Here is a 15,538-nt window from a genome sequence, read left to right as displayed (position 1 = left end):
CCTTGTACTTAAAATGTGCAAACCACCCAGTGTGATCCATGATCCAGGCTGTCAGACGCGTGACTGGGGTGCATCTCTTCCCAGGGCTTTCACCTCCTGCTGGTAAGATGGACAATGAGTATTGAGGATGCTGGGTATTATATAGAGACAAAATCTGGGAGTCCCAGAAAGCTGAATGGAATGGAAACTCCCTTTTCCCAAGCCACTTTCCAGACCGACCAATGGTGGGGGTCCCAGCACCCTGCACTCCCGTGCTGTTTCAGCTGGTCCTGGGCTTTCCACAGCTGAGCCTGCTGTGCTGTTTTCCCCTGGATGTGAATTAGCTCTTGATTTCTCTCTGCAGTGTTTATATAATTGATTCCCCCCTCCCTCTCCCCCTTTTTTTTTTTTTTTTTTTTTTTAAAATGTCATTAGCTTCCTGTACTTGAAGTTCACCACCACATCCTTGTACTCCCCAAGTCCCCAACCTCGGTTGGTTCCAGTAACAATAAAACCTGAAAAAGCTTGTTTTGTCTTCTTTGCAGCTACAACAAAATGGATGTCGATTTAGCTGTGCTTTTCCCCTCAGATATCTGGCAGTGCTCCCTTTCTCTCTCTCCAAGTCCTCCCTGTGAGGAATGAGCACAGCTGATCACGGGGATAAGGATCAGCTCAGGGGAGCATGTGCTGGCCAGGGAAATTTTTTCCCTTTGATGCCCATTGCTCCCCACCTCTGATGTCTCATGCAGGTTTCACATTCTCCAAACCCTGAGTCATCTGAAGTCCCAGGCCAGAAGCAGCTTCTCTCCCCCGGCTGCACAGACCAGATCACCCCAGGGGGATTCTCCCTTGTTAAAGTCGCCAACAAAATATTTTGCATGGCTTAAGTTGAGGTATCAAACTATTTCCCAGCTACGGCCAGTTTGAACCAAAGGCTGTTATGAAGAAATGCTGTCTGTTACATTAATGAGAGTGGTCAAGAAAAGCCCCAGATAAAAGTTCTAAATAGACAGGATCCAGTTGGCCAATTTCTTTCTTTTTCTTTTCTCTTGTGAGTTTAACTAGACTTTCTGTCTTAAAATGAAATCTGATATTTATAGGAATATCTCATTCTCTATAAAGCTATGAATTTTTTCTTTTTTTTTTTTTTTTTTTTTGTGAACAGACCAAACGTTACAAACCACATGGAACAGATAAGTTGCAATACGTTTAAAAGAACTGGCTTTTTTATATAAGAGAAGTGGGTGTATCTCATTCTTCCATGCACGGGATGCTCTCTATGGAAAATCCATAAAACAAAATGGGAAATAAGAAATTATTTCTCTGCTGCTGATGTAAAATGGCAGAGAGGAGGAAGTTCCTGAATTATAATGGGTCAAACAAAAATTCCTCCCTGACTACTCTTTCTGAAAGAAAACTGAACAAGTCAGAAATTCTGCATACCAATGGCAATAGTTTGGGCCACTCGGTCCAGTTTTGCATCAAGGGAGTTTGGTTGTATTACTTGTGATATTATATTCTCTTAGCCATAAGTATCTTTAATCATGAATGTCATGGAGTATCCCTTTCAAACCATGTTTAGGTAATTACTCAAAGTAGAAAACAAAGGGAACTGAGCGTGGTTTGGGGTTAGACTGGAAGGGGATAGCACATCTCAGGCATGGGTGTTAGTTTGAGTGCTGTGAGGACCAGGCATCGGGAAACGGAGAGCAGCTGGAGGCAAGCCTGGGCTGGGGTCTCGCTGCTTGGGCTGTGCCTTGAGGGGAGTGTTTCTGCCTCTTCAGTAGCACCAAAAGTCAGCTTCTCACCTTCACTGCTGCAAAGAGAACGTCTTGGGAAGCACAGCGAGGGTGGCTGCTGCCACTCTGTACCTTCATGGTGGATAGGGAGTAAGGGAGGTGTCTGGGCACTGCTCCCCCCGCGCCACCTTGCATAGGGCTACTTTTGCTCTTACCCTATCCTTGGTTCCTTGAAACCCTCCGTGAAATCCAGCTGGCGGTGAAGGAGGAGAGAAAGGCCAGGCACTGCTGCCCCATCACTCTGCACTGCTTTAATCCCATCACAGTGAGGAGAATCATGGCGGTGAAAGGCCCATGGAAACATGTAATTCACTGCAGCTGAAAGCTGCCTCACCATAGGGATTTAGATGATTATTTCTGTGTGTTGCTCCAATAGCACTGGCTGTCAGGCCTGTATAGAGTGAATGAGGATTTAAGCTCTAGGAAGCTGTTTTGTTGCTGTCACAGCAAATGGCTTGTCAGAGTTTCCAAGGTAATTCTGATATTTCAGGAGACCAGTTCCTTGATTGTTTCAAACTGTACTGGGCTTAGTCCTGCGTCAGCCTAAGGAATACACTTCTTTATACGCCCTTGTCTTTGGAGCATGCAAAGCAACATTGCTTGTTTAGTTTGTGGGTTTTTTTTTTTTCAAAGACCTTTTCTGAGCGGGTCTGCAGCCTGCCGTAGGGTTTCTCTCTGTTCTTCCCCTTGTTTATTGCCTGCTGCTGGGATGGGCAGAGCTGTGGATGGATGAGCACTCAGCTGGGGGATGTCCCTCCCAGATGTGACTCCCCCATCAGCTGCAGGAGAAAAAGTGGCATTTTTACTCTTCTGGACCACTAGATGGGGAAATTGTATTTACATTTTTGGGTTGCAAAATGGATCCTGGCAGCCGGGCTGGAGCTCTTTGATAGTAATGAAGCGTATCAAACCTGTTATCTGCAAGAGGTGTGTGGTGATGACTCAGACTTTGCCCCCCTCTTTGGCAATGCCGCCACAGCTCCTCTGCGAGGAGCGAGGCTCTGCTGAGCCATGCTGGGGCCTGATGTGCATTTGGGAACCTACTCTGCAAAATTGACCTTTACCTATGTCCCCTCCTTTGGAAGGTTTCTGTGGTGTAGGGCAGCAGCAGGATTGCTCCTTGGGGCCAGTGGGTGCCTGCCCCACTGCCAGCTCCTGCATGCACTCCACAGCTTCACACGGAAAACAGGGAAAGGGCATAAATATTTCGAGAAATTTCTGAACAGGGAGCTTCCGAGGCCAGGAAACTACCTGAGAAACCATCTGAGCGCTCACGTCACGGTTCAAGGTGGAAACACAAGGCAACGTGCTCTCAGGGCCTTCTCTTGCTTTCAGTATTTTGCTGCTGCTAAGGCATTGGCTTTTCGTTATGAAAGTATTTCTGCACAGAATGCTAGCTGTATGGCGACACTGCGTCTGACAGGCCTGCAGGTAGGAGACCGGTGGACATGGGGCTGGGTAATTTGTAGGATGGGCATAGGTAGGCACAAGAATATTTTGGTGTTGGGTATTAAAGATCTTTGCCCCAAACATGGTGAGTATCAATTCTCTGCCATTAGATTATTTTGATTTAAAGCAAACATTCTGGACATAGTAAACCCTTTTTCTTGTAAGAGACCAGTAAGACTGGTTAGAGTGCATTTTGGATTACCCAAAGCTGTAAGTCCACACGGTGACTGGTGACTTGATAATGCTACCTAAAGATGCAGTTAAAAAAAAAAAAAAAAAAAAAAAAAAAAAAAAAAAAAAACAAAAACAAACAAACAAACATCAAAACCAACCCAACAATCAAAGAGAAAAGGCAGAGTGCAGGTCACAGGGATGATTTTCCTTGCTGCAGGGTGTGAATGACGGGATCGCAGCCTGATGCAGCGCTTTTGGCTCAATGTTACAGTAATTCAATAACAACTTTCTCTATGCAGTGCTACTTACAGAGCAGATGTGCTTTCTGCTAAGGTGCGTAAAGTTTTTCAGACTTTCTCCAGATAATATAACTTTGGAAAGCAGCTTTATTTCTCTAATGGTATTGCTGTGCTATTTTGGGGAGGATATTTAAAGCGGTGCAACCATCGCAGTGTGATAGCAGCTATAAAAACGCACACCTCTACCTGTGCAGGCAGGGAAATGAGCCGTACCATGAGAAGTTACCTTCACGCTACCACGACTGAGTCCACCACGCAGCTTTGTTCCCGCCTCTCCCACCAGTCTCCGTGGGGTGCAGGGTCTGCATGGGGCCAGGCTTCCTCCTCACTGCACTGCCGCTACACTCACCGTGATGGGTCTTGTCATAGCTGATGGATGGTTTTGTGAAAGCTCAGTTACCCAAAATCAATGTCAGCTCAGAAAGTAGCCATAGGAATGTGTTTAAATAAGCACACCTGCATCTTTTTGGCACTTGGAGCTACTGTAAATAGTTTAGCCAAAAATATGGATGAATGTTTATACCCTTTCAAATATCACCACTGAGCAACTAAAAGCCAAATGTTTTTGCAGCAGTTGTGTGCTTTTTCTGCCCGTGCTTTATCAGAGAAATAATGTCTTTGGGCCGGAGTCTGGAAGTCAGAGGTATTAAGGAAGGAAGATGCCTATGAGCAGCAATTACAATCATCCTTTGGTTGATTTCAGTTAGCTGCTAAGGAAGACATCTTACGTTTAACCAGATTTGCCACCAGGACTCTACACTTGATTAACTGAGGAAATTGTACAGGGTCCTTTACTTCTGTGCCCTTTGGCTAGGAGAATCTGTCCTGTACCACAGCATGCTTGGGGATGGATGATTTGTGGAAGTTTGATTTATAGAAACACTTCCATAAGGGAAACCTTAGGCCAAGGCTCCTGAGGGACTGAGAAAGTCCTGGTAGGAGAGCAGCAATGCAGTGTGTGCTCAGGGGAGCAGAGGTGCTTGGATAGCAGCAAATCTTCTCTGTGCCATGGAATAGAGGTAATCTTTCTATTTCACAAAGTCCTCTGCTTTTGAGGTTTTGTCCACAGATCTCAAATTGATTCACACAGGATGTAAGTTCATTTCCATTTTAAATATGAGGAAACACAGAGTGTGTGTGCATGCATGCAGGAACAGAGCCTCTCCCTCCCCACCGAAGCCTGTGAGTAGACTTCACATGGGATAAATACATATTCCCAGGACACTTCAGTGATAGGAGGAAGAGGAAAACCTTCTCCAGGGCATCTGCCCTGATTTTATGATTGGAAAATTTTCCAGAGTGTATTGAGTCTTCATCTCCTGACACGCAATGGTATGGCATGGCAGATTGCACCACTGAGTCCCTTAAAACAAGCAGTGCTTTGGCTGAAAGCTAGATGAACATCAATATCCCCTGCTTTGATCTCTTAGAGTAGTTTTTGGGTTTCCTTCTGTTGTGCCGGAGGGGTGACCGTGCTGGAAGTGAAGGTGCTGGTGGCGGTGCCAGAGGCAGCAGGGTGGGAGGGGGCTGCAGTGCCGGGCTGGATCTCAAAGGCTTATCTAGCAGGCTGCAAAACTGAGGGCTGCTCTCGCATCCCAGCAAGCCAGACCGAGTTTCCAGTCACACCACAGGGATGGTACTGCAAAACACTTTCTTGCCTTCAAACTAGCTTTCATGCTTGGTGATGTGCGCAAGGTGCTTTCTGCACTCTTTATTTTTCCAGACAAGTTAAAGTTACTCTGTATCCTAAATCATAAAGAGCCCTTTTGTGCAGAGTTTGATGTCTGTCAGCTCCCAACTATGCCTGATAGAGCTGAGGTTCAAAGATACTGCATCAAAATTGGGTTTTAAAAATTCATCCGTGAGCCAGCATAGGGAAATCTAGGAGGTGAGACATAATCACAGTCCAGCTTTCCCTGAGCACTGAAGTGTAATAGAAATGTTGTTGTTACAGTCTTAGCTTGTGTTTTATGCTCTTTGTCAAGGATCTATTTGTCTATTATCTTGATTTATTTATGGCCGCTCCTTGGCCGGTGCAGGAGCCACCACTGAGCTTTGCTGCTGCTTCTCACTGTCCTTTTGCAACCGTTGGTTAAAGAAAAAAGCTGCAGACCACGTACTCTGTGTAAAGGATCAGTACCTTGGCAGGGTAGAGATAGGACAGAATTGCTTATCCTTCTCATTTGGGTATATGGCTCACGCGGGCTGGCTTTATACACTGAATTCTGGAGAGAGGCATAAATACGTGACTGACAGTTTCTTCTGTCCCTCAAGGGTTTCCCAGAGCTCTCCGTCTGAGATCTCATTTTTAATGGAGGACCATCTGCTGCAAGCGCACACGGTTGTTAGTAAATGCCTACCTAATGCTGTACCAAGCAACACCCAAGGTAGATGAAACAAATTGAGAAAATATACCACCTGCTTTTCTATTTGCTTAGTTCCTTCCATTTCACAACGCACCGTGTGTAGTCAGTTTTACTGTTCCCCTGCATGATCTGTCAGGTTTTGGTTTTGTGGGGTTTTTACACACGTGTGGTGAGAGATAATGGAGGAAACCGTAAGGATTGTAAAATCACAAAATAAATAGCTGGAATGCAGAAGTGTGGTGCCTGAAGCTATCTGAAAACTGAGAATGAGTTGATTTGTGGTAAACAGCCACGTAGCTTCAAAGCCCAAATTTTCTTCAATCTGCAAGTGTAAATTTATAGTTTCTTGCCATCTCCCTGTTGGTTAGGCTGCAATTCTCAATGCAGTTGGGAATGGTCCCCCTGTTGCTTTTGAGAGCCTTCTAATTGCATCTATCCTTTAATTAATTAATTGTATCTCATTTGATTCCTGGAATGACTTGCGAAACTCACATCTTTGCTTTCAAACTTCTTGACATCTATACAGTTTGTACAATTTGCATATTCAATTAAAAATTATTTGCTTCTTTGACCTTTGATACACAATGTGAGTTTCATTTGGCCGCCTACTCTTTCATAGCCAACGTTATTAGCAAAAGCCTTTTAATTATTGAGATATGGTTGAATTCCTGTGAGTTAACATTTACAAAGCTAAGTACCAAAACATTGTGATGCTGCATATGACCGTTCCTAAGGTCTGAGACTCCACTGCTCTCAAAACCTTACTATGCACAGGGCAAGCAACCTGCATCTTCATCTCACCAACCTCTGCCTTGTCAGGGTAGCTACTAACAAAAGGTCAATATTTAGGCTGTGGGAGTTGCCTGGGGTGTGTCTCAACATGGCGTTATTGATCCGATACCAAGCAGTCCTACAGAATGATTGTGCCCGAAATAAGAGTGAGGGTCCCAAGTGTAAACAGTCAGGTTGAGATGGCTTAATTTCACTATTCATTTCAGAGGCAGGATTTGTAACTGTCCTCTTTTAGTGAGAGGGGAGGGAAAGGGATGCCCCTCCCCACCTGGGCAGCCCTTTTGTCCTTCCTCCTTGCCAGGGTGGCTGCCCGGGGTGGGGCATCCCCTTCCCTTCCCTCCTGCTAACAGCAGAGACCTGAGCTGCTTGGCTTTGGACAGCTTTGTATTGGCAGAGGTAACACCTGCGGTTTCCTTTCAGCTGTAGGTAGTTAGGGCTCTTCCCCTCCATGTTTTGGGGAAAATTACAGGTCAGCTACACAGAGCATCTCAAAGTCATGCAATTAAAGGTACCCCCTCTCCAATGAAGGAAGCCTTTTTGCTCGCTTTCTCTCCATAATTGAGTGGGCTGTCTCCATGCGGAGCTGGTAGAGCAAATGTCTAAGTGAAGATCTAGAAATCCCAACTGGGGGTTTACATAAGCCTTTTGCTTCCTCTAGGCCCAGAGCCTGGATAAATAATAAATGCATCTTCGCTGGTCTGTCTTTGCAGACCTACCCCAGACAAATGCCCACTTGTTCCCATATAAAATGTCCCAAGTGTCATAGGCCAAAACTAAAACGTGTTGTTTTCTCTCTCTTGTTCTATTTTTGTTGTTGTTGTTGTTGGTTTTTTTCCTTCTTTTTTTATCTTCTTTCTGGCTTGGCTTTCAATTACATCAGTAATCCACACAGCTGCAGGCTGAACAGGGACGCTCTATAATCTGGCTGATACGGCAGTGATATTGTGTGGCACAGTCCAGAGAAGCAGTCAGACTTTCATGTCTCCCAAAATCTGTTGCCTCCTCATGACTCTCCACCTGCCAAGTGCCGAAGGGCATGCGTTGGTGCTCTTGGGAGGGAACGTGACCTTCTAACTCTGAATATCTCTCGGGGACTCTGTACTTCCAATTTCTTTCCCTGCCTGCGTGCTAGGAATCACAGGTAACCTAAACCCTTGCAGATTGGCTGTTCCTGGGATTTTCTGGCAGGTTTTTCTGTGTCCTGTGATTTCTTTGCTTTTGTGATCAAAATATTTACCGTTTTTGTACCTGGTTTCCCTGCTGCACACCTCTGCTTGTGCAGACAGCTAAGCATGCTGTGCTGCGTCCTAACCCTGCTATTAAACTCAAAGTTTCTTAGGGATTCGGTGTAAGGTGGTTTGCAAACCGAGAACTTGCTCCACTTGATTCTTGCAGTGGGAATACAAGGCGTCAGCAGTTTCTCCACACAGAGAAGTGTATTAATTATCTCTACCTAGTGTTACAGCATCATCAAAGTACCTGCGCTGCTCAATTAATTTGCATTGCATCCTCTGGGTAACTTTTCTGAGCTGTGCTTGGAAAGAGCTGAAATTGCTCCAGGTGTGCCAGGCTGGGCCCAGCATTTCCTAGACTGTGTACAGGTTTCCACAATGCTGCAGCCACTGACTGTGTCTCCTGCAACTTTGTTCAACCTGTCCAGCTGCGCCTGCGCTCAAGATAACTGTGCAGCCTCCAATGATGTGAGAAATACCTGCCGTGCATGCTTTGGGAGACAGAAAGGCAGAGAAATCGCGTACTTGTGCAGGTGATGGGCTGCAGGAGGGAGCGAGGGCTGGGGGTGCTCACCAGGCATGCGTGCAGGATGCAGCCTCCAAGCACATGAGCCCCTGGCTAAGTGTGAAAGTCAAAGTGAAACAGAAGCACGTAGATGGTAGGAGCTCAGCTCAAAATTGCAGGCAGTAACCGAACTGCCTATCTATTTTCTTAATAAGGTGGTCTTCTCCCTGTGCTGTCCTTAAAGCCCATTTTATAAAACAAATTGTAACAAGCCTGTATGATTTACTGCCCAGTTTACTACAAACCCCACACAATTCATTAAAAGAATTAAGGGACAATGTCATACTAAAAAGCATACAGCCCGCAATGTAAACTAAACAGCTTGTAGGGATGGTTAAATGTCAGCACATCGTGGGAGCACTTAATAACCACAAAAGCCACTTATTCCAAATATAAAGGACAACATGAAGGGAAATATTTCACTTTGGCTTGCAAAAATTTGAGAGGTCTGAATCACCGGCACTGATCTCTTGGGTTGTCTCAACATGGGCTGGAGGAATCAGGTGCAGACATGGCTGCAGGGAAGTGAGCAATTAATCTTGGCCTTCATTCAGGGGAAAAAAGGCAGGTCAACGTTAGCTGACCAGCTAGGGAAGCTGTGGCACTCGGTGTCCTGTCTTTTAATAAGCCAGGTGTTTACCTGGCTTATTAAGCACCGAGGGGTGCACAGCAGCTAATAGCAATTGTTCTTTTAGATTATTGTACCCATGATTTGAGAAACTAAGGCTTTGAGAAACGTTGTTTGAGATAATACCTTGCATGAAAAAGAAATGGGACAGGTAGGGAAGAAAAAAGGGATTTTGGAGGGTCAGAAGTCTCATGACATTTGAGGTAATGTTGCAGTCCATCTTGCAGCTTCTTAAAAAGGCAGTGTCGCACAGCAGCCAGCGGGGCCATGCACATCTGCCCATGCCACCGGGTGCTCTTTTCTGAAGGGAGCCATGGGCTCCCCAGCGACACAACCTGGCCTGTCCCACTGTGGGGTGGAGAGCTGCGCGTCTGGGCTGAGTGGGCTGCTGCTCACCTGGGGTCTGGCTCCATGTGGCACTGATCCAACCCCTTCATGTGCTGCTTTAGGGAAAACATTCCCTAAATGCTTTTAGGGAATAACAAATTCCTATAGATATAGACAGCCACTCATCTGGTTTTGTAGTCTGCTGTTTCTTTTTTCCCAATCTTCTATTTTGTTTTCTTTCATTCTGCCTTTGCTTTTTTCCTGTTTTGCACTCAGGCAGGGAGCCTCTTGTCTCCTTCTAGCTCATGTGCAGCCCCAGCAGCTGCTGCCAGGAAGGACTGACCACTCTTTTGTCACCCAGTAATGCTATTGTTGCTGCCAGAAGTCTCACCCTGACTCTGGATGCATTGCAATCACTGTTTCAAATGAAACCATTGCCTGTGACCACAAAGAACTATGTCTGATGGGGGCATGGGCAGCCCTGTGGCAGCACAGAAAGATGGAGCTGCACCGCATGCTTTCACCCCGTCATGGGATATGGGTGCTGGGGCCACCCCACAGTCCTGGATGCAGCACTCACATGGTCAAAGCACAACAAGCCCCAGTGCTGACACATGAAGCATTATAAAAGGATTTTTCACCTTCTTCCTACCTGCACCCCTCTCACCATGGTATGTGTCAGTGGGGAGGAAGAGCAACTGAGGTGTTTCCCTCTGGGATGAGAAGGAGCTGGGACTGAGATGCTGCACTTCCCCACCCCTTGCCTCCCACAGCCAGCAAAATTTCAAGGTACATTTCTTTTTGTGAGAGGGCAGCAAAGCACAGGGACTTGCTCAGGAGAAATCTCCGTGTTCAGGGTGTGAAATTTCTCACTTTTTCTAGCTGTCAGTTACACTTCTCAGCTGCAGTAATGATGTTATTAACCTGGCCTTGGCTCCTCTAAGGTAGAGCATTCTGCTGCAAAGCAGTCCCTCTCCTCGGGGTCTGAGGAAAATGGAGTCCCAGTCTGAAAGGGAAATACAAACTCTTGGTTTGCATTTCAGTCTTGTTTTCCAGTGAATATTGCATAGCTGCAGGACAGCACGATGCAGAGAAGAAGCAAATGTGGACAACTGGATATGATGGTGGCAACAGTGGAAGGGGACAAGAAGGTCCCTGTGGGGACAGCAATGTGCAGGGAATACACGTACTGCTTACGTATTCTTCTAGGCTCCCTTATCTCCTATGCATGAGAAAGTGCAGCTCTGGCTGTGGGCTGGGCTGGACACACAATATGCTGAAACCTCAGTGCAGCTCCACAGAGGATGTTCAGGCTCAACCTGCCCATGCCTTTGCCAGGCATTTATTCAAAACAGCTTTTGGAATCTCTGCCAACACCTGCTGGCAGCAACTTGGGCAGAAGCACAAAGGAAGAAACAGTCTTGCTATAAAAAGCAGCTTCTCTGCCCTGCTGATTAGTGACAGTGGGGCCAGTTCCCCTTTGTAGAGCCACAAGGTGGTGGATGCGCTGCTCTGCTGCTGCCAAGGAGCATCATGATAATCTCCTCCCATCATCTTGAAAGCGAGCCTGCCAGTTCCTCTGCTGCACAAAGCCATGAGCCCAAAGGGTCTCAAGAAATGGAGAATTTGGGGTAACTCCTGAAAATTTCACCACTGAGGAAAACAGTGCATTCCCCTGAGCGACACGGTCATTCGGTAATGGATTACGTGACCGCATGCTGACGAGCCCATGGTTATTCCTTTAATCTATAATTAGCATATGACACATTTTAAAAACAAACCCAAACCCCTTCAGGACAAAGAAGCCTCCGCTGCTCCGTCAGGCAGTGTACAGCGGCTGGTTGCGTTATCTGGAGGCTGGAAGTTGCTTGTGTCTCAGTCTGGGCTTTTCTGTCTGTAGATGGAGAGAGATGTGAGGAGATACTGAAGAGGAGAAAGCACTGGGAAGAGAAAAGATTAAATGGTTCAAGAGGAAGATAGCACTAACCACTGCACTCTACTGTACAAAACAAGACCATTTTTGTTTTCTGTAAACGAAGTGTGTTCAACTGTTTTCTCCATCTCTCATCTCTTTCTTTCCTTGGTAAGGCTGGTATTTCTGTTAGTTTGATTAGCCTGCAGACAATGTCAAAATGAAACTTTAGCCTTTCTTGGAAATTACTCATTTAATTAGAGATATTTACACGGAAGTACTGGGATAAATATTCACCTTCTGAACAGAACACCAAAGAGATATAGATTTGAGACAAACCTGTGTGTGCTCTCGAGTAAATTATTCTAATTTTGGTGTGAATGTAGCGCTTAGCAGAAATCCTGCCTGCTGCTAGGAAGTATAAACCGTGCTTCATTTAAAAATAAACACGCACACCCCCCAACAGCCACATTGCTCGTTGTTAATAACCACACACTGGGAGTGAGTGCTAGCTGAGTTAAACACAGATTCCCCTTTTTCTCTGTTTCACGGGTCTTGCCAAACCATGGTAAATCCTAGTCAGGGAGAACCTAAACTCTTAATTGTGGTTTTTGTGGTTTGGGTGGTTTTTTGTGGTGGTTTTTTTTGTTTGGTTGGTTTTTTTTTTTTTTCTTAATTACAAAAAAATATATCCTGATGATTTAGAGGCATTCATGGCAGAGGTAAGGCACCCAGCAGTGTTCCTGGGCAAGGCTGAGTTTACTGGGTTGGCCACAGTCTGGGTGCTCTGGGTCCCCACCAGGCATGGGAGCAGCTCCTTGGGCCTCTCCACTGCCCCATCAGTCTCACACTGCATCACTCTTGGCTCTGTGCTGCAGCTCCTTGGGCCTCTCCACTGCCCCATCAGTCGCACACAGGGGTAGTCCTATTCAGGATGCTCCATTTGGTTTCCCTGCATCACTCTTGGCTCTGTGCTATCCGTACCACAGACGTGTTGTGCAATGGATTTTAAAGCAATTTTCTGATTGCTTTCATTTGGATAAACCCCAGGTTTGTGAGGCTGGCTTTCAGGATTCATAAAGCTGCATCGATGGCAGCAACTGCACCTCATGGGATGGGAGACGGCTCAGGGGGAGTAAAGAGAAAGGTTGTTTGGGATATGGGTGTGATGGCAATGGAATAACACAGAGCTAATAACACCTTTCCCATATATCTGAGAGGGTTTGTCACCAAAACCCACACAAATAAGAGCCTTTTCATGCAGAATTAATTCTGCTTTTCACAGCCCAGTGGGCACATCTTCTTAATGGACTCAGAGACACACCTACACTGAGTGTGTTTACCTCCCTGTGTGTGTATATATTTTAAAGCAATCCGCACTGAAGCGATGTTAACCTCTGTAAGAAAGATCCAAAAATGTCTTAAATCTCCAGGAGAGATGAACTATATTAAGAAACCAGAGGGCAGCTGCCATTATAGTATGGGTTGTTTCTGCTGCCAGAGCAGAGCTTGGGCAACATGCTGTGCTAAGGTGCAGCTATGATTGCAAAGATGTCTTGGGGGTGTGGACTGAAAGCCTGGTACACTCAAACTATACCACCAGAAATACCCCAACAGCTGAACTAGGATTAAAATCATGAAAATGAGGAACTTCTGATTTTCAAAACCCAGATCTGAGTTACCTACATGCTAGGCTTTGCAAACTTATTCAGCTTTGTTCAGTTGATGGAGGAAGTATTCTATGTAGTTTGTATTGATCTGGTTATTTTTACTGTACCCTTCAACATGTTTTTAGGATTTTATGTTGTCACATGGGGCTACGGTATCTTGGATAATTCAGGTCATTCACAGCCTCTCCACATCTCTGGTTTCCCCAACCTGTGGGATACTCTGGTTCCTTGCCTGCTCCCTGAGAGTTTGCAGAATGTCCCTAGGGATTATAAATAATCCTTTTTAGGGCAGTAGATTATACAGGTGACAAATTATTGGAAAGATATGCATCTAGGATGAGCAACATGACGTTTGCTTCCCTGAGATGGTCTGTGTTTCCCAACCAGGCAGCATTTCGCTCCAGGCAGTGACAAAGCCTGGAGCAAGCTGTGCTCTGTGTGTGTGTGTGAGGCACTTTCTGCTGTGGGGTATTGCCTGGTGTTTGAAATCCAGCCTAACCTAAGGACTCAGTCCTTCACGCCAAAGACCTGTGAGCACCTGATCTATGGCAGAGACTGTAGTGGGAGACTTTGGTGGCATTACAAATTTCCAAAAGCATGAGCATGGAGCCTAGGAGGCTCCTCTGGTGAGGGTGATGTGTGAGAGGCATCTGGAGAGCTGCCCTGGGGGGTATAGGGGTGTCTGTCCCCCCAAGCCCTTTCACAGGGGTGGTGTGGGGCAGAGTGCTGTACTGAGTATGTGAGTGTATGTCAACGTGACACTGGTGGTTTTATAAGCAAAGCCCAGCTTGTGGAAACTTCCAGAATTCAGGACTGCCGCCATTCCCTAACTTATGCTGGGGGTCAGCAGGCTGGAACTGACCCCTCTCTGGTGCACCCTTTTCTCACTGCAAATTCCCCCTGGCATGGAGAGAATCATACTGCCAGTAGAGGAAATTATATCATGATATATACAAGAATATCGATTCATATCTAAACAGACTCACTGTATGCATGGAATCATGTGTTTTATATAAACACTTTTCATGTCAGCAGGTTATAGGTACTTCAGTTTGTGTGAAAGTCACCGTGCTCAAGCTGAAATCAGCTACCTTTACAAGCCTGTACAAGACAAAAATGAAGACTAAATGATCTATTTGAAAAGCCAGGGGAATTTCAATTACTCACAAAGCTATCCAGAATGCTGTATGTTGCTATAGCTGCCCCTGCAGAAAATGCTACAGGATTTTTTTTTTTTTTTGCTCGAGTAGCTGGTGCCAGCACTGCAGGAGTGCGTCGTGGTGGATCGTGGGCTCTGGCTCTGACTCAGCAGTGCAGCGATATGATGAAGAGCCCCTACCTCCACCCTGTGCAACAGCTGCACATCCGTCCTGATGCAATAGCCTTAGCGTTCCTGTGATACGTGTCTGTGATTTGAAGCATGATATTAGCAAATGTTTTTTGCGGGGGGAGGGGGGAGATATCAAGTTTCTTCTCACACTTCCATCCTGTTTAGGTTCTTATCCCAGGTTGACCAGCCTGAAATACGAGTGCCTCATGCTTTAAATGCCATATCACGTATTTGCCACCCATGATGGTCCTCCCCTTCCTCAGGGAGCAAGAGTACATGGGGTTTTTTTGTGGGAACAGATGTTTTGTGCCCAGGCAGGTGAGGAGGAGCGTGCCTGTGGGTGGGGAGGAATGGCTGGGTCTGAGGTGGCTCTGGCTCTGCAGGTCCCCAGCAGCTGCTGCATGCCTGGACAGGGGCAATGTTAACCGCAGCCTGCAGCCAGGAGTTTCTGGCAATAAAGCAATGTTGCTACCTAAAAACTGACTCCATTCCATGTTCTTCCAGTGACTGAAAACTTTACTGTACATCAGTGTCTTAGTAAAATACAGTGTACTACTCTTTTTACCTGATTCAAGTTATAGCATATAATTATAAAAAATAAGAGCATATGTCTAAGCTGTGAGTTCCCAGTTCATCCCAACAGCCCCAAAGCATTGCAGCACAGCTGTAAGAGCCCGTGCATGGCTTTGAGGGTGAGCATTAGCCTGACCTGCGTGGTGCAGCTGAGCCCCAGCCTTGTGAGGGGCAAAATGCAGAGTGCCAGGAAAAAACAAAACAAGCTCTAACTATGTGGCTCTGAAGAGTTGGGGTCAGGGAGCACGTCTCTAGTGCCTGCCCTCTATTTTCAGTAAAACAGATGAATTTTAGAGTAGGCGCTGACCTACATAATGTGGGAAGCCTTGCCTGCAACTGTTCCTAGGAGATTAGCAGAGGGGGCTGCATGTGGACTGTTAAGGGTGGTAATATTTTTTAATTTTTTTTTTTTTTTTACTACTTAGCTATTTAGAGTCCAACTT

This window comes from Egretta garzetta, unplaced genomic scaffold, assembly GCF_000687185.1.
Source record: "Egretta garzetta isolate BGI_Z169 unplaced genomic scaffold, ASM68718v1 scaffold204, whole genome shotgun sequence".
Lineage (NCBI taxonomy): Eukaryota > Metazoa > Chordata > Aves > Pelecaniformes > Ardeidae > Egretta > Egretta garzetta.
Note: the sequence above shows the minus strand (reverse complement) of the source record.